This window comes from Chroicocephalus ridibundus, chromosome 1, assembly GCF_963924245.1.
Source record: "Chroicocephalus ridibundus chromosome 1, bChrRid1.1, whole genome shotgun sequence".
Lineage (NCBI taxonomy): Eukaryota > Metazoa > Chordata > Aves > Charadriiformes > Laridae > Chroicocephalus > Chroicocephalus ridibundus.
In genome coordinates, this window is record NC_086284.1 from 77,038,209 (window position 1) to 77,058,285 (window position 20,077).

Consider the following 20,077-nt stretch of genomic DNA (forward strand, 5'->3'; position numbering starts at 1 on the left):
AAATCTCAAGTGGGCGTGTGGGTCTGTCTTCTTACCACCACAAGATGGATTCTGCCTTGTGCCTTTGCAGCCACGCGAAGAAGCAGGACTAAAAGGTCTCCTAAAAATGGCTTGGATTAGCTAGTTTGGAGTTGCACCAACCTTGTCATTTCCAGGGAACTGGTTAGACATTTTCCACCTAAATCGGAAATGACCTGAACGGAAGGAAGATGTTGCCAAACTGTTAGCAAATTACTCATGCCCACCCTCTGTTTTCCTATAGCTCTCCTTTGGCCTGACTCATCTCCTCCTGGAATCACCGGACATGCCTCCCCTGGATTTGTTGGAAGCTTATCTGGTCCTTTGCTTTTTTATCTAGAATTTCTGAGAAATTTATGTGCAATTTTGTGAGTTAGTGTAAATGTAAACATTTATTGTACAGAGAATAAATACTGAAAAGGAATACTGTTTTATGTAAATCATTCTGCGGTGGACACTGTGCACACAATCTAATAAAACTCTTAGGAACACATAAGAGAAACATGGGGTCCTTCACTTTGGGGTGAATTTCACATGTAAGACCTTAGCTACACTGAGATCACGCTATGAAACAACCTATTGTATACATCTTGCATTGAAAACAAAAGGTAGAACTTCATTGAAATAATCATAAAACTATTTTTCCTATACTAACTACAGCTGTGGGGCATGTTTCTATGGAAACAGTTTTCCTTATGTGCTTCTCTATAGCTAAAGGTCTCAAATGGACCTTCTGTCTACTCATTGCCTGTATAAACTGCAGATTCTGTACAGTAATCTCTAACACAGATCAGCTGAATCTCCTGATGTGTGTCAGAAAACATTATCAGGAGGCAAAGACCAGTTATTGCAGGTTCCCATAAATTTATAGATAATCAGGTCCTTAGTGGCAAGTTGGCATCTTAAGTGTAAGGATGGTATTGAGGAGTTTTGATTAGAGGTCATTGTCCTATCCAAAGCTGTAACACACAGCGATGAATTCTGTGGCTTCACTTTCGCCGTACAAAGATTTATGTTGCTTTGATTTGAATAATTTATGCTGCATACTGCATTGTAGATACCAGGCGCTAAAAACAATTTGTTCTTTGTTGACATAAGTAAAACACTTGCAAATCGCTGATTAAATGAGCCATGCACCTTAATATTTTCCTTATTGTAAACCATCGCCCTAGAAAAAGAAGGCATAAGTAAAGCTGATATTCTTTCAGTGATACCTGACAGTACAAGGTAGTTGGTAGATAAAGCCACGTGGATCATGAAACAGCTGTTATTTAAAAATACAAGATAAATTACCCACCTTTTTTGATATCCTAAATTATAAGCTACTAACCCATGCTGTGCAAGCTGCCTTTGTATTATTCACATTGAGACACTTAAATGTGAAGATACACTAACACAATAATTTTTTTATATGTCTATGTACAGAGAGCAATCTGTGTATGTCGAAGCAGTTAGGGGTATAGAGACTGATAGGTACGTGAGTGGGTTTTATTCAGCTCATTAGAAAGCAATAGGTACATTTACATGTACTATAAAAATGGAAAGCGTTTGTTTTCAAACTGTGGGATGTTATCGTGGGCAGAGCATGGGCCACAGCCACGCACGTGGTCACCAGAATAAAGTTGTGTTATAGCTACTCCTGATAAATTTTGAAGATGGCAGGCAATAACTTTTGGGACGATGGTATTGCATTGGAGGGTAAGATTCATAGTATCCTACTTTAGAGTTAAGTGTGACTCTGAGAGAGCTGCTTGGGATTCTTCTGGAGTAGGCAAAGATGGACCTTCAGAAAGTGAAAGTGGGCTATCCCTATGGGGCATGCAACGTGGGCTGGGATGGGTGAGATAAATGAAACAGGACAAATTCCCCCACGGGGACGATTGCCTCCCTATGCAGTATAGGAGAGGAAGCTCACACCACTAGCTTTAACCGGACACCTAACTTCTAGATAAGTAAATTTAAGTGACGTGAATGCAGTTCTACTTCTCCTTGCCCAACGCTTTCAATGTTACATTTTAAAATGGGATTCATTTATGCCTTTAATTTAAAATCAACTTCACTTTTCATCAGCCGCATTCTCAGTTTACTCTTTACACTTCACTCAGTTCAGGCAAAATAAACAGGCAAGTCTGATATTTTATGTAATAATTTCCTCTGTCTTGTTCCATTCGGTGGCACAGTGTTCCTTGGATTTTTTTATTTAATTTTTTTAATGGGAGACTTTTACAGTTTATAGTTTACATATTGCAGATAGTTGATAAGCGTACATCCCACGTGAGGTGTACTTGGGTCAACCCGCCTGGGCGGATACACTGAATTTGGGTGACGGGTGGCAGAGAGCAATGAGCAAGGAATGCACTGTGTGCTCAAACGCAGTGTTTGGGGAACATGTGGGGACTGAGGACAATGTCCTGGGTTAATATTGTGGGGAAACTGCGTGCATGGTCCATGCACCCAGTCCCTGCTGCCGCCACTGGGTGTTATCAATCAGCCATGTGTTAGGAGGAAAAGTCCACGCTATAAAAATGGCTACAGACTTCCTCAACTCACCATTACTACAATTTATTACAGTTAAAATTATTACAGTTTATACCATGCCACCAGGCTGGCATGTGCCCAGAATAACTAGGGGTTACCCTAACCATTTTGGGATCAGGTTGTGACCTGCTAAAGGAGTCTGTATGTGGAGTAATTCCATTTATTCCTGCAGAATTTCACTACATCTTTTTTTCCTGGGTACTCAAAAGAGGAGTTCTCCTTGTTTATTTGTCACACCTCTTACATAAATTTAACCCCATGGCTTTTGCTATTGTTCGAATAGCTAGGGCTTTTATTTCCCCCGGATGAGCAGCTGGAAATGCGTGGAACCCTGAAAGCTTTGTAAAAACGCTTTCAGCATGAGGAAATGCTGCAACGTGAAAAAGGGGGAGTGGGTGACATTGGACCAAATAAGAGGAAACGTGTGGAAAAAGGTGGGGACCCTGCAGAAGATGTGTTTTGTCAGAAGGAGAGAAGAGACTTAAATGAATAGACAAATAAAAAAAAAAACCAAAACACAACAATCTTTATTACCTTATTTGTGCTTTTGAATTACTACCAGACACTTTTCAACCAGTTTATTTATATCAGCTATCTGAGAATACCTCAGACCAATGAAACATTTCAGAACCACATTACAGGCAAGCTTTATTGACATTTAAAATACCTTTTTATGTTTTTTTTTAAATTAAGACTTACTTACTGATGAGATACCAGTGCAGAAAATACATTAAAAATAAATGCACTTATTCCATTGTTGGGTTTCACTTGTTTCACTGTCAGGCTCAATAGTCCAATACTCTCATCTGCAGACTGCTTCCAGTAACTCGTGCAAAAGATAGTCATTGAGGACCTATGGCCTAACACTAAAACATTTCCTACCCTGCATTTTTTGCAATGTCTTCCTTTTTTCATTTTTTTTTAAAGTTATCCACATATAACTGAGTGTATCGAAGCTGCAGTTAAGCCCCGTGCACCTGCTCGAGCTTACTTCCCTTCTCCCAATAGTCAAAACAAATCTCTGTTAAGGTTAAACGTGAAGAAAATGAATAAGCAAGGAAAGCTGCATTAAAAAGAAGGCCCTCTGGAGCTGAGCGGAGCAGTGGGAACCAGAAACACCTCTGCTCCATAGCCGCCTTCGTCCCTGACGCAGGCCATTTTTGCAGGAAAAGCTTCCAAATCCGAGCACCGGTATCTGCGTGTCCCTGAGCACCGAGTGCTCACTCCTGGTCCTGGAGACTCTGGTTGCCTGAACCCACACCGATGGCCTGAAGCCTCCTCGGCTATTGAGCTAAGTCTCTTCTGATTCCCATTACATTTAACAGCAGTATTTCACTAGCTAGTTACAGTTCTGCATTTTCCACTCTGGTGAAGAGCAGGTCTGTTGAAACGGTTTGATTCCATCATTTATAAAAGCTCCTTTCCACTACCACTTTGGCACGCTCCATGTCAGTGTGCCTTTAAGCTACCAACACCTGTATCTCGACTCACCCTCTGAATTATGCAAGGCTTGTAAAGGCTGCCTATCGTAATGTCATCTCCATTAATCAGCCTTTTAATTTTGCAGTATAATGCTGTTAGGGCTGAAGGAATGCCTGATTTGGGTTTGGCTTTCACCATAGTTGTTTGCTTCCGTACTTTAGGCACTACTTTCTCTAGGATGCAAGAACGTGAATAAACTTCCCTTTAAAATCCCGATGCCAAATTTTAGTCTATTTGTTCCCTTCTCCATTAATTAAGGTAGTATACTGTTGCAGCCTTGCAGCACCAATGTAGCAGACCTTACAGGAAGGGAAGGTGGTTTTATTTTTTTGATTTTTCAGCAGAACTCGTCTGACTGGCTCACGTTCTCACTTCTGCAGGCTCCCAAGCCCCAAGCCTTGGTTCCACACAGCCCAGCCAGCGTTTCCAGACTCTCAGTTCCCTGACAGGCAGAACAAGAGATGCGGCCTGGGGACCCCTCTTTACATCTCTCAGGGTTTTAGACTGGTGGTCATGTTCTGGTTTTTTTATGTACCCACTTTTAGTCGTCAACTATTACACCCTTTCCTCTCTTCTGCCTTTGTATCTCTCCTCTGGCATTATTAAGGTTTATTCTCTCTCCTTTGCCTTTTTTTCCGGGTGCTTTCAGGCTCCACTCCTGTTCTTCTCCCACCTTTTTCTCTGTTCTCCCTTGTTCTCCAGAACTGAGAAGCTGCACACATATCTAGCATGACTTTGATGACCCGCTAGTCTAGGTGCCAAAAACATATATCCCTTCTGCCTGTTCTTTCATCTTGTGCTCCCACACTCAGTCATCTCCATTCATTCTCCGTTCAGACTGATTTTAGTATTTCTATTACAGATTTATACACTTTCAGGATGATAGATAACTGTAGGAGACCTTGGTGGTCCCCATGAGGAATTTCTACAGTTCTCTGGAGATCTATTCCTTCTTTGATCTTTTTAGTGGAGCTCCAGAGCTTTGCATCACTCTCAAAGAAATCTCTGCTCGATTGTGCTGGGAGCAGTTATCTGTCACTCTGTGAATCTACTCCAGTCCATCTGCTCTTTCCTCTGCACCTGCTCCAACTACTGAAGGCTTTTGGGTGGGGGTTTGCAGCTCTACCAGTAACAAGGCTGGCAAATCAATTGGCTTATTTTCACATGTTTCCAGTCAGGCTGCGTGTCCTTCATGGTCTCTTCTTCTCTCTGCACAAAAGGAGACCTGAATATAACAAGTATTTGGCATCAGCGGAAGAGTTCTCAGTGCGTTTGGCCTAGAAGATCTGCTTGCAACATCTTTTATTTACTCTTCTCCACAGTCACACCACCTTGATACTAAAAAAGAAAGCAATTATTAGTGCAACTGCCTCTTTTGTGTGGATGTTACATTGGTGAAGAGTATGTATAATTAATTTATTGTTATTGAAATCTTATCTGTCAGCTGTTCCCACATCTGGTATCTCTCCACAAGCTTCAGATTCTCACTTTTGAGGAGTTCAAAGTTACATCGCACCTTGGTATGACTCCACAAACTTTAGTTTCTCACTTTTGAGGAGTTCAAAGTTACACTGCACCTTGCTTTGGGGTAAGGGAACTTTGCTCCTGACTAGCATCATCTGTGCGCTTCATAGAATCATAGTATAGTTTGGGTTGGAAGGGACCTTTAAAGGTCATCTAGTCCACCCTCCCTGCAAAGAGAAGGGACATCTTCAACTAGATCCAGTTGCTCAGAGCCCCATCCAGCCTGGCCTTGAATGTTTCCGGGGATGGGGCATCAACCACCTCTCTGGGCAACCTGTTCCAGTGTTTCACCACCCGCATTGTAAAAAATGTCTTCCTTCTCTCTAGTCCAAATTTACCCTCTTTTAGTTTAAAACCATTACCCCTTGTCCTATGGCAACGGGCCCTGCTAAAAAGTTTGTCCCCATCTTTCTTATAAGCCCCCTTTGAGTACTGAAGTCTTCCCAGAGCCTTCGTATAGTGTAAAACCAGTTAAGTACTATACTATGTACTACAAATGGGTGTATTCTGTTGCCTTTAGCACAAGACATCATTGGTCATTGGATTCACCAAGAGGCATGTACAGTTGTAGAGAGCACAGTGTCTGAGCAAAGAAAGATATTCCTATAGTTTTCTGAGAGATAACAGATGCAGTATTCAGTACTTTATGCAGAAACTCTGGGGAGCCATCTCATGTGGCTGATCTATCATGAGATAGATCTCATCTATCTGCTACCAGGGACACGACAGAGGTAGCTGTATTAGCACAACAGGGGAGTGTATCCTGGCCATGTCTACATTAGCAAGTAGCCCACCCCAGCAGGAGCTGATCTCTAGAGCAAAACGGCGCTGGGAACCCACGTCATCTGCATTTTGGGCGGTTTACTTTAGTCTGTATTTAGTCAGGTCCTGGGGAATGATCTCCCCTGACTGGTTGGTGTGCACCAAGTCAGCTCCTGGTGCACAGCTTCCAGCGGTGCCCAATAGTCATCAAATTTATGTGATGAGCACAGCCCTGGTCTGAGCTGAAAGGCCGGTGTGAACACACGTCTGTGCTCGGTATGGGCTGGCTGCAGCATCCTCTTCTTTGTGAGCAGGGAGGAGAAGGGGAGAGGGATTATGACTGGATGGGGTGGAGAGGAGCCGTTTATGTGGGCTATAGTAGATATCTAATTTAAGTATTGACATTAGGAGGCTGATAGCTATAGGCTTTCTGCGTGAGGGTATTCTCTGTTAGGGTGAGATTAAGAAAAATACCCTAAATTAGATGCTTTGAACAGACCCTTTGAGGGACCTGTTCCTACCCCTGGGTGAGGCAGCGAGGCAGTGAGACTAACCTCACAAATTAAAAATCCCTATGGTACACACAGCAGCATGGATGTCTGTCTGGCCTCTGAGCTTGGGCTCCTAAACATAAATGGGGAGACTGGCATGTGAACCCACCTGAAAATTAGTTCCCAAGGTCAGGCCTTTGAAAACATCTATTGAAGAAGGCAGGCAATTACTAAGTATTTCAAGTGTGGTGATGCATCTAAATTCATTTCCTGCTGGCAAATGTCAGGCAGTTCCACCATGAGCACCTCACTCAGGGATGGAGGGTAGTCTGCTGCTCTGGTTTGGGGGCGGTGGGGACTCGAGGCCTTCAAATTTTATATCAGAGATTCATGGCCTACATGTGCATCAGAAGCTTCATTAGTTGTGAGCTGTGATTTTTAGGATCATAGGATAATTCAGGTAGAAAAGGATCTCAGTAGGTCACCTAGTCGAGCTCTAAATGGGGTCAGCTCTGCAACTGACCCATATGCATTTACAGCCGTGTAAGTCGTGTAATTCCTACTGAATGTTGATTTTTTTCCCATGTACAATACACTGTGTTTAATGATCAGGGTAGGTGTAGATTAAGGAGTCTATACTACTTATTATTTGTGTAAGTGTGATTTTAATAAACTGAGAAAGCATTGCTAGGATTCTATAAATAGTTTTGCTTAGCAAGCAACTTTCAGAATTTTTGATAATCATTTTGGAAAGTCATTACTTTGTCATTCGTTACGTTGAAAACATCTTCCAGCAGCAGACCTAAGGCTGACATCTTCTGTTCAACTTGGCAAGCAGGAGAACCACGTGAAGTCACCTGGTTGGCATCACACATCTAACTCAGAGACAGAAAAAACTGGTTACAGTTGAGCCTTGTTACTGATTGATTGTCTAATAGAAAAACAAAAGCAAAGCAACGTTAAGAAATATCTGTTCAACCACCCCTGCCAAAAATCTTTCTTAAACCACAATTTAGGATTACCAAATATGGTCATACTATTTTTCTCCCAAAGGGCCTGTTTTATTTTAAAATCACTTTAGAAGTAATAGAAATTTGAAGTATGCACAATTTAAATTTGACTTTTCATTTAACCTATCTATTATATAAGGATGATGTATCCGAATATGAAGGATCTTGAGGCATAGGAAGATTGCCTGGTAATGCACAAATAGACCACAAAGGGAGTTTTCTTTTCTCTTGTTCACATTATAATTCTCTGAAGGACAGTAGCATTTTTATATCTCCTCCCTCAAGCAGCCTGAAGTCTGTGTCCACAGAGCCTGAATATTTGCCACGGGAAAATAAAACAACACAGAGGGAAAAAAAAACTAGTTTGAAAAATCTTAGAAAGTAAAGGAAAAAAAACACAACCATGTTTAGCGGTTGTTACTAGTAAGTTATTTTTAAAATTAATTGCATCTGTCTGCTTCTGGAAAAACAATCAAATGAGCTATTACGTCAAAAATTAAATAAGGAAAAATATTCAGAACCCTCCAGTGCATTTTACTCCTGTATTCATAAAAAGTAGGATTTAGTCAGTCCCAAAGGTTTACGTACGCATTTGACTGTCCAAACTATGAATATAGTAGTCCTCGACACTCACTCCCTGCGCATGGTGTTGTGTAGGACACAAAGTGAGAGGAAGTCTGAGCTAAGGCGCTGGCCCCTGCGTTTCAGTGGCCGAGGGCTACGGTCACCCCGCTCTGTCTGCGGGTGGGAGAAGGAGGAAACCTCTGGCTGAGGAACAGCGATGAGCAGCTGGTGAGGGTAACTTCTTAAACTGTTCCAGCTAGGTCTGTCAGATTGAATCTGATCATACCCCTCCTTTGCTGAAATGGAAAAAAAAAACCCAAACAAAACAACTCCAATTTGTAATTACTTAAACCTACCCTCTCGAACGCGCTCTCTAATTTGAGGTGCCTCACCTTTTGGTGATTTAGGAGATATGTGGGACACGGCTTTTTGAAGAGCACGGTACTTAACAACTTACAAGAGTTGAAGACAACAGGAATTGACAACACATGCCAGGGTTTTAAGTCTGGACACGTTGTCTCAAATTAGAGAGGGAACGGAGACAGGTAAATGGACACTTTTAAAGCCTGGGCTCTGCTCTTCTCAGTAAAGGATTTGTGCATCTTCTCTGCTCTTCAGTGTTTCAGTCTTAAGAAGTGCGGTTATTTTTGGATCACTGGTGGTCTGGATGAGTCTGGCAAGCAGAGCAGATGAAATGGGTCAGTCTGGAAGACAGCAGTGATTATTAATTATTATTTCTTTGTAATCTGGTAAGACCTTGTTTAGTGAGGGGCAGAGACCCCACAGAAACGCTGTGAAGACACTTTCCTGCATTTGGCTCATGAGAACAAGATGGGATGAGCTTTGGGGCCAAAGGCAGAAAAGAAAAAAATAAAAAAATAGAGAACCTGTTAAACTTACTATCTGTGTTATGGAAAATGCCTAAGGGTCCCAAGGAACATGAAACTGCCAAGCAGTAGACACAACAAAAATAGAAGCAATGCCCTAAATTTTATAGAATGCATAGATAAGGCAGACAAATGAAGAGAAGGCAAAATATTGTCTTGTAATTCCCATATTGCAGGTGGGAAACTGAGGCAGAGAAAGATTTAAAAGTGACTCAACAGGACATGGGAAATCCATGGCAAAGCCAGAGGTCTCTGTCAAGTCACAAACCCCAGATATTCCCTGGACTTTGGCAGCATAATCACCAAACCCTCTTTTGCACCCAAGCCCTTCTCCTTCTGGCTTTCACTGGTGGTTTTTATCTGCACCGACTTTCATGTTACAGCAGAGCTGGCCGCCTGATTTCTTTTTTTTTCTGTACAAAAGCTTTTTTATATATATATATATATATAAAAACCTATATATTAGGCTTGATGCCACACCTTACATCAAAGTGTGTCTCCTTTCAAAGGCAAGCGGTGAAACTCCAGGCGGGTTGAGCTGACCCTTCCCCTTCCCCGACGCGACCCTCCCGAATGCTTGATGGAGTCGCGGGAAGGACAGTGATGGCTCGGAGAAAGGCGGTGGTGACCTCTGCTAATACTAACAAGTTTCACTCCCCATGAACACAGCAAGGATTCATTAGCGCAGGGAGGATCCAAAAATATATAGGATGAAGAAAATTAGGCAAATTAAAGATGCACTCAATTTTGCCTCCACTAAAAGGGACTCCCAGAGGAGCGCAGTCAGTTTAACTAGTTTAAAAAGCTGCGGTGTCTCGAGGCGATGTACTTAACTGTTCCCTTCCTCCTTGCGCTTTTAGCACCCAGCTCCTTGTCTTTTTCTAGTTGCCAAAAGGATTTATGCAGGGTTGGGGTTTTTTTTCCCCCCACTACAGCCCACGACGGGCTCTTTGCACGTTTTCCCGAGACCTTTGGCCCCCATCCCTGGGCTTGCCTCCACGAGCAGCTGGCCAGCCCTCACCAACCCACGGCGACGCAGCTGCAGCAAGCTGCTTTCTGGGTTACCCAAGCCTGGAAAGGCACTCAGGGTCTCCGAGGCCTTTCATATCCCTCCAGTTGCTCTTTAATGCAGAAAGCAGGAGTGTCCCACCATAGTAATCAATTGACGCTCTCCTTGAGCCTGGTCCATGCGAAGGTTTCCTTGGAACCTCCCTGCAGCAGGCAGGCGAACCACCGAGAGCTGATAATCTTCTAATTAATAACACGGAGTTAGTGAATAACTCATGCTTTACAAATAAGTCAGCACATGGAGGTCTCAAGACCCCAGTGTATCCAAAGGAAGCCCGAGAGAAACTAATTGACATCTGTGGGGGCTACAAGGTCTGTTGGCTAGCCTTGCAGCTCTCCACAGCTGCTCACGCGTACCCAGAGGAGCTAAGGGGAGGCTGCAGGCGGCCAATTTTTAAACAAAACCAGAAACCCCCACAGCCTCGTCAATGGGTGAATATTTGCGCACGTGGACGCGCAGCGAGGGGCGTAAACGGGAGCGCCCGGCATGATTTGGGCATGCAGCCGCCTAAATCCTGCTTATTTAGCAGCGCCGAGGACAGAATTCCCCTCTTTAAGGAAAAACAAATGAATAAACACTTTTCTCTTTGACAGTGACTCCCACCCCCTGCCCCAAAAGGAGCAGCATTACTACGCCATTAAACCTTTTCCTTCCCACAGCTTTTCTTTGCTCGGCATTAAATGAGGACCCAGTGCAGCAGAGGGACCTGCAGATGTCAGCCCTGGGCCTCCGTTTCCTTGGGGCTGATATCAGGAGACCCAACCATTTCTGAAGGCTGCCTCCTTGCTGCCGAGCAGCTGAGCCCTCGTGAGCGAACCCCGGGGAAAACCACTGGCGAGGCAGAGGTGAGGGGAAAGCCCAACCGAGAAAAAAAAAGGAGTATCAGCTGCGAAAATAAGCCCCAAAGCCCCTCCAGTTTGGGGAAAGGAAGGAAAATATTCCACTTCGCTGCTTCTGGTGCCAGCAACCCCACCGGTATCACCCTTCCCACTGGTGCAGCAGCCCCACTGGTGCTGGAGGGTGGCCCCACAACTTCTCAGGTGTCCCAGAGGGCTCCTTGGAGGCCAGCACAGGCTCTGGGGGTGACGGCTCCCCCGGGCCAGGCAAAGGGGCTGTGTGTAACCTGCAGCCCCGAGCCCCCGCCTGCGCCCTTGCTCTCCTCGCAGCACAAGCAGCAGCGGGGCGGCTTAAATCGGCCGCTTCAAAAGTTGGAGATTTCACATGGCAAGAGCGGGAAACCTTTGAAATGGCAGTAGAACACATGGCAGAGTTTCAGTTTTCCCTGTGTTTCTAAGTCTAGTCAAGTCTAGTCTTCAAGCATTTCTAAATCCAATTCATCTACAGAAAGCCTGCGCGCTTGCGGGTAATTAGCTCGGAAGATCTCTTTGTTGCCTCAGCCTGGCTCTGTATAATACGCTCTGGTGAGTCAGAGAATTTAGTTCACTTAGAATGGGGTCATGTTAAGAAACAAGCTTGCAATCCTCAAATTGCCTCTGTCATTGGAAAAAATAAACCTCGCTTTTTCAAATCCTATTTACAGAGGCACAACGCAAGTCCCCGTCAGCATAAGTGTCGTGACACACTGTGCTTGGTAGGTGCTCCCCAGGGCTGTGTCCTGTCCCATCCACAGGCAGTTCCCATCGTTGAGGGTGAAGCGCGGGCACAATATAAGGGAAAACCACAAGGACGGGATGTTCCGGGAGTAATGAAACACCAGGGAAATTAGGAGTGGGATGCATGTATCTGAGAGAGGTTTCGACGCACAATTCAAGGGCTCGAGCGTATTAAATGAAGTTTGTCATATCACTTATCCCACTGGATTTCCTCTGCCAGAGCATGGCTTTCTGACTGTTTCCACTCTTCCTTTTCTGTGCTAGGTGGGGGGCTGCGTTGCGGTGAAGGGCAGCCGAGCTCAGGCAAAGCTGACGGTGTCTCCTCTGGGTAAACATCCCTCCCGCCGCAAGGTTTGCTGATGTTGTTTCGCTCCATAGAAAGCTGGGGAGGTTCGTGGGGGGACGGCAGCCTTACTGCGGGGCTGGTACCCCAGGGAACACGTCTGGCTGCACCCCCCCAGGCTGTCTCCCAGGGGGGCTACCCCCGCCAAAGGGGCTGGAGAGCACAGTAGGGAATTAGGAGCCTCTTCACGATGATGCTCCCAAGGTAGAAAGCCAGTAACCCCTTCTTCCCCAAAGAGGGGAAGGAAGAGAGGCCAGGGGAAGGCGGAGAGGCCAGGCTGCTACTTGCGCTACCTCGCAGACACCCCCCTAGCCCACACTCCATGTTATTCTCGCCACCGACCCCTTAGAGCCTCATTTGGCAAAGGGCTTAAAAGCACATCGGGCTGCTGTCGTATAACTCGGTTGCGCCACTCACTCGCTTCTACCTTGAGCTACTGTTCCCGGGCTTCCCACCTCTCCGAGTCTCACCTACAATAATCCCTATCATAAGCACCTCTGCATAACCCCCCCTCTGTACAACACGGTGGGGGGAGCCCTGCCTGCTGCCGGCGGTAGAATGTCTCCATTGTGGCCCCGTGCAGGCGCTGTATAGAATCTTTCTCTGCCAATATATGTCTTCGTGAGCTGCCCCCCCTCCCTCCTCCCCCTCCCGAAAATAAAACGACTATTCTTTTCTGTTTTAAGTAGATTTCGTGCAATAAAAAACATTTTATGGCTTCCAGTAATTGGTATTTAATTTGCAGGCCTTTACAACTTGCAAAGAACAGGCTGCTTTTGCCGGAGAGCTGGTATGTGTGTGCACTTTGTGGATTTTATTCCACTGGCACTTGCTTAGTTGACTGGTGTAAAACGATACAATTATGGTTTTGCAATCAGAAAGGCTGCAGATAAAGACCTGGAGAGACGTTATAAGGTCCTGGGTCCAATTTGAAGCAGCAGGCAAGACAATATAATTTTAGGGGGCGCTGCCAGCCTCAGACATCAAAACTTGACTCCTGTTAAGTGTTTTCCATTTTACTGTCAAAATATCAAAGGCTGTTACTTAAACCCAGAGTCTCTTAAAGTTGATTTTCTTTCTCTCTCCTTCTCCCCCACCTCTTTTTTTTTCTTCCCCCCCCCCCCGTAACTACCCCGATAAACACGAGGCGAGGTAACCTGTGAAATGTTAGCCCCCCCCCTCGCTCCCCACTTCACCATGCAGGGGCACTGAAGCCCGCCGCAGCCCTTAATCGCTTTTTGGGGTGAAATCTCGCTCTGGCCGCTCCCAACCCTTCCGACGGCGGCCAAGGCGGGGGGAGTGTCTATGCCCGTCGAAGGCCGCGGCGACATCTCAGCAGGGGCCGGGGGGGGCGACGCGGCTCGACCGTTCCTCGGGGGAGCCGCCGCTGCGGCACGCACCGGTTTCCCCCCCGCCGTGGGAGCTCAGCAGCGGGGACCGGCGGGCACACCTCGCCCACCCGCAGCCTCCACGAGTGGGGAGCGGGGACGAGGGTGGGCGTCCTCCCTGCGCTTCTTCTGGGCGCAGCTGCAAATCTGCCATTAACGACGCCGCTGCCCCCTGCCCCGCTCCCCTCGACGGGCCGGGCCGGGCCGGGCCGGGCGGCATCCCGCCCCGTCTGACACGGGGGGAGCGGGGGGCCGGCGGAGACGAGGCGGGGTGGGATGGGGGAGGCATCCCGCCGCTGCCGCTGGGCCCCGCCACATCGCGGAGCGGGGGCTCGCAGGGCTGGGCTGTGCCCGTCCACGCGTGCCTGCGTGCACGGATCCGTCTGCGTGTGTGCGCGTCCACGCGTGTGCGCGCTCCCCGGGTCGGCGGGGATTTAGGGACCTACCGCCGGGAGCGACCACCTGGGAAAGACCTTTTGGAAAACACGCGTGTCGTTTCCAACTTGCTTTCAACCGTGGGGTGGCGGCGGAGCTGACGCCCGCTGCGGCGGAGCGTGGGGCAGCGGGGCGCCCGCAGGTCCCCGCGGGGGCTCCGGCACCCACCCAGGGCCACCGCGCCTCCCGCTCTGCCCGCGGCCGTGGGCAGCCAAATAGGCAGGCTGTACCTTGTTCTTATACAAAAATACATAGGTAAATCCACGGGCTTCTGCTTGTAATAAACTCGCAAATTAATTATTCCTTCCCTTGAGTATTAAACTATTATCTGGTTTAAGTTTACCCTAATGTTTCAACAATTTCATTACGGTAAGAGAAAAGTGTGTGTGTGTGGGGGGGGAGAGATAGCTGTGCCCTTGACAGAATAAATAAATAAATAAATAAACAACCCCCTAAATAGTCTTCTGTAGGAAAGAAGTTAATATACTCAATTATTTTCTGAAAAAGATCATAACATCTGGAAATTGATATCAAATGGTGTACAATCCCTGAGAGACGATAAACTTCCACTGTATAATATTTCCACTAGAAATCTTAATAATCCCATAAATCTTCCCTGTGAATTGGGAAAATGTAACAGTTCATTGAAATACTCATTGGGAAATAATTGAAAAAATGTAATAGTCCACTGAAATATTCGTGGTTGCTTTTTTTTTTTCTTTCTTTCTTTCTTTGGTGCTGTTGCTAACTCTGTGCATGTGTGTAAATATTCCTACTTCGTTTTAAAGACATACACAGAATATTCCCTTGAGCGCTGCATACCATAAAAGAAAAATATGCCCTTTTGACTTATTAATCATTATTACAGAGTTCAAAATTGCAGCGTCCCTCGCACATTACTGAAGGAGGCAAACAATTCTCTCTGTGTGTATTTTGTGTTGCTAAAACCAGTACAAACTTTACAGCTCGGAACTTTTTTCCCTTCTTTTTCTGCGCTTTTTTTGATAGACTCTTCCAATTCCGCTCGAGTTATCCAGGGCGACTGAAATCAAGGGAGCTCCTCGCCCGTTATGCTCGCCCGCTAAACTGTAATTAATTACACACAAAAGCAATTGCTTATGGTAATTCACCACGTGAATGTTTAATTTTACAGAAGTAAAAGTAGATGAGGATTTTGAACGCGTCTAGGCTGCCTGTAATTAATATATGAGTAATTAATGTTGCTGGAAAGACGCAGCTTTTTTAAAAAATAATTGCGATGGAGAAGGGACGGGGGGTGTGTGTGTGTGCGCGTGTGTGTGTGTGTGTTTGCATGTGCCTCCGCGTAGGAGTGAGGCGAGCGTTTGTGTGTTTTTGTATTGAGTTAATGTATCCCTTTGGTTACGTTGCTAGAAGTCGGAATAAAGACAATTAAGCCCTTAGCATTTCTGTCACACTCCATTAATTACTGTAGCCGCTCCTGTCCCGACCGCTTCGTAACATATTCATCAGGTACGATACCCGTCCAGCAGCCTCAGCCGGGGAAGCAGGCTATTGTTAGTTTAAACTATAGCCTTTCAAATGTTCTTTATTTTACTTTTCATCCAAGATTGTTTTCCTCTCCTTTAAAACTGTTTTTCTAAAAATAAAACTCAACATAAATGTTTTAAGATTAGATTTGCGGGGAAACAGTTTAATTTTCACCATATGTTGCCCCAGCGGCTTGTAGATTTAAAAAAAAAAAAAAAAAAATCTTTCCACTGAAGCTACCAAAAAAAAAAAAAAATCTAATATAAAAATGTATTCTTCCCAATGCGTTTCCCTCCTGTGGGCCATTTTACGGCCCCCAAATAAATCTTTAAGGTTGCGAGGAGGGGGGAAAAAAAGTGCCCTGCTGACGGAAAAGCAAGTCCTGCCATGATAATGTCCTTTATTAATATTATAGATGTGTAGTGTGCTGGATGGATCAATCATATCCATTCACAATCAGGATTAAGAGAGACTATTTTAATGAAAATCTATTAGTCTCTCATTTGAGACACGGATGTTGCTTAAATCAATAAACAGCATAAAAGAGAATACGACGCAGGTTTCTAAATTAAAAAAAAAATCCCATCTATGAAATGTGTTAAGACGTCTGTAAAATCCTGAAACACTCGATCGATACTTATAAATATTTAATGTTTTTTTTTTTTTAACACAAATTGAAAACCATTAACACTGCATCCATTCTTATTATTAAAACAAATTGTCCTTGGAATTATGTGCTGTGGAAATGGAGCCAGATTGAAAGGGCATCCTCTGAAATATGTTTACTCGCTTTCATGTAAACCAATAAAAATCTGCAGGAGTCTGTAGCGTGAGCAGAAAGGTTTGATGTACAATGTCCATGATTACAGTCTCTGAATTAATCACGAGAGAGAGAGAGGGAGGGAAAGAGGGAGGGAAGGAGGGAGGGAGGGAGAGATGGAAATGGAGAGAGAGGACTCAGTTATCTACTCAACAAAATCTTGCTCTTCGGGTCAGCGCTTAGTAAAGCGTGGATTAAAACGACGATTTTTCCGTTTGCTTATTTGCCCCATTTCGACCAAAATAAGCAGAAGCGTGGGGAGGGAGGAAATCGGTTTCGCCCTACGTCATACCATGAGTCAACGTACAAATGTAAATTCCTCTTATAAATATGAAATCCAATACTTTGCCTTGGAAATGCTTAAAGCTAATGCAACGCTTAAACTCATTCATAATTATTCCTCTCACTCAACTCGGAGAAAAAAGAAAAACCCAAATGGCCAAGAGGTCCCTTGGAAAGCGGAATAAAAAAAAAAAATCGCCCACGTATTGACACCACGCTAAATAAACGCTCTTCTGCGGTAGCTGGTCCGGGGCTGTTCCCCGACAGGGAGAGATTCCCTGTTCCCAAATGTCCCCTCGCACTCCCGCCCCGCTCGTTCCCGCCCGGGTTTGAGCACCCGGGGCCGGACACCGACTCCCGGCTGCAGCCGGGACGGTGGGGAGGGAGGAGGAGGAGAAAGATTTGGGGTCAGAGTGCCACGCAGGTGACCCGGGAGGCCGTGCTGCCAGGGGAGCCCTCAGCATGTCGATTATGCCCGGTCCTGCAAAGGATTGGGGGGGAGTGGTGGGGGGGTGTCAGGGAGAGCGGGGTGGCTTGTTCCGCGGGAAAGGGCTACCCGGGGTGCCGAGAGGAGCCGGGGGCAGCTCTGAGGGGCGCTGGTGACTTCTTAGTTTTGCGACAGGGTCGCAGGAGCTCCGTGCCTGCAAGGGAATGGGGTTTGGACGGCAGCTCCTTCCCTCCATCCCTCCATCCCTCCATCCCTCCAGCCCGTTACCGGGAGCAGCAATAAGCGTAATTCCCCTCTGAACCCGCTGACAAAGTTTGTAGCGGGGTCAAAAGTGTCCCCCCCGCCCCGCAACACACCTCTTTGCCCACACCCGCACCACGTTGCCCGAGGTGCCCGCACGGCCGCGGCCTGCGGGGGGGCTCGGAGGGGCTCCCCGCCTCCCCCCGCTCCCGCCGCCCCACTGGGACGGGACGGGACGGGTCTGGTCGGGGCAGGCCCCCATTCCCCGCAAAGCTCCGCGCTGCGCGGAGGGCGCAGTGAGGCCGTGCGCGCCCACGGGGCTGCCCGCACCCCCCGCGGGGATCCGCGGCGTGGGGATTCCCGGGGAGGGTTGAGACTTGCACCGCTTCTTTTTTTTTTTTTTTTTTTTTTTTATAAATTATTTCCCTCTTTTTGTCCCTTTCCCTTTCCGGTGCTTTGTTTCGCTTTTCGCTTGCGGAGCGAGTCTGAGGCAAGTTCCCCCCCGTCTCAAGGGCTGCCACCCGCCGGCCTCCCCGCTGCCGTCGGGGGTGGCGAGTGGCGGTGGGCCGCGGATTGCCGCCCGATTTGCGCGCCCGGTGGCTCGCCCCGGGCAGAGCTGCGCCCCGCGGGTGCGGGAACAGGGCGGGGGGGGGGAAACGGCTTTCCCACCGGGCGCCCCCGCGCTGCCGGGAAGCGGGGAGAGAGGGCGGGATGGGGCTGGGGGCGAGGCAACAGGGCTTTTTCCCCCGCAGTTTTAAGGGGGCTTGGATTTGTCCCTGTCCTCGGGGGCAGGAGCCCCGGTCGGTGGCAGGAGGGGCCCGGGGGGGGTCTCTGGGAGAAGCGCGGCCCCGCGTGGGGCTGGGAGAGGGGAGGGAGCCGCGGGGAGGGGAGCGGGACGGGGGCGCGGGTTGCGGGGGGGGAACAGAGGGGGTGGGGGGGATCCAGGGGAGGGGGTGCAAACTCCGGCAGCTCGGGGAAGCCATAGCGCACCGTGCCGCACCGGGGCTGGGGAAGCGGAGTTAGTAAATATTTATCCTTCTTTGCTGTTTGCTGCGAGGGAGGCTGGGCACGGCGGGGGCGGCGGGCGTGGGGGGGGGGGGGTGGATGGATGGATGGATGGATGGATGGATGGATGGATGGATGGATGGATGCCGGTCGAGCCGAGGGCTGGGGAAAGTTTCCCCGGCGGCGGCTCAGCCCCGGCACAGCCCCGCTGGAGCCCGTGTCCCCGCGTGTGCGTGGCTCCGTGACACCCTGGCACCGCGGCACCAGCCTGTGTAGCAGTCCACCGTGAGCCCTTACACAGACAGGCTGCGTGAGGGAGGCACAAGCAGCGTGTCGTGCCGGAATCTTTTTCTTAGCCATGCGTTACTTCCACGTCTATCCTTTGCCTTTATTATTTATGTGGTGCCGTGTGATATACATTAGAGCCTCGGATTTGATTGGCGTTTGCGATGACAAGACCTGTTTGTTAAGTTGTAAGGCTTCCTCGGCTCCCTCACTTGTTAAATGAACTCTGGAGGAAGGATGCCACCGAGACACAACAATATAATAAATGTCAGGGATATCCGCAGTGCCGAGATCAAATGATCAATCCTTGTCCCCTAGATAATCATTTTAAACTCGCACAGGGGGAGATTGATTTTTTTTTAAAAGCCCTTTATTAATTGCTTCCTCGATTATTATTTTTTCCCCTCCTCCTGTGGAGGTGTTAACTCTGGTGCTGGGGGCACCTTTGGATTAATTAAACGTATTTTTAGAGTTTTAATGTCCTGCTAATTTTCAGAGCAGTCCCATGCTCCCCCGGAAAAGAAACAATGGCCCCTTGCTCCAGCGAGGAGCCTCCTTTGGTTGCGGTTCAGAGCAGAGGGTGGCGTGATGATGGGCTCTGATTATCTCAAACTCGAGGCAAGGGAATGAGAAGGACGTAAAAAGCCAAACGACCAGAAGACAAAATTCCTCCAAATACCAAATAACCCTTCGCGAAGGAGCCCGAGGAGACGAGATAGAAATAAATAGCTGGAAAATCGGCTCCGCTTGCGGATCAAATGGTGCGGAGAGGCGCTAGAAATGCCGGCGCTGTTATCTGGAGATGAATTTCAGGCAGCTATTCAAGCGCCCAGAATAATAATTATTCCGCGACTACAACAAAAATAACAGCAGCCTACCAAGAACAAGGTGGGGAAATTATTGCCAGTCCTATCTTAAATCCGGCAGGATATGTTTCGTTGGGGAAATAATAAAAAAAAAAAAAAAAAAAAAAGAGACAGACGATTTAATGTTCTATTTGTCGTGTAAAGACTCTCGGGTTAACAAATTACCCCTCTACTGCACGCAGCGGGGTAGCTCTACATCCAAAGAAACATTTTAGATTTTAATTTTCCCCAACAGTATCTTCACACGGCATAATAACAGTAAACAAGAAAACAGACCCTGCAATGTTTACACGCATCTGGAGAGCCCCCCTACCTATGAATAACCACCAACACCACCCCTATCCAAGCAATCCCCTCCAAATCCTCCGAACACACCGACACGGATCTCCGAGACACCTCGCAACTTGTTTAACTGCAGCACACGTCCCCCTCCGCGCACCCACCCACCCGCCAGAACAGGCAACACTTTCAAAACAGCATTTTTGGTTCGCCGATTAT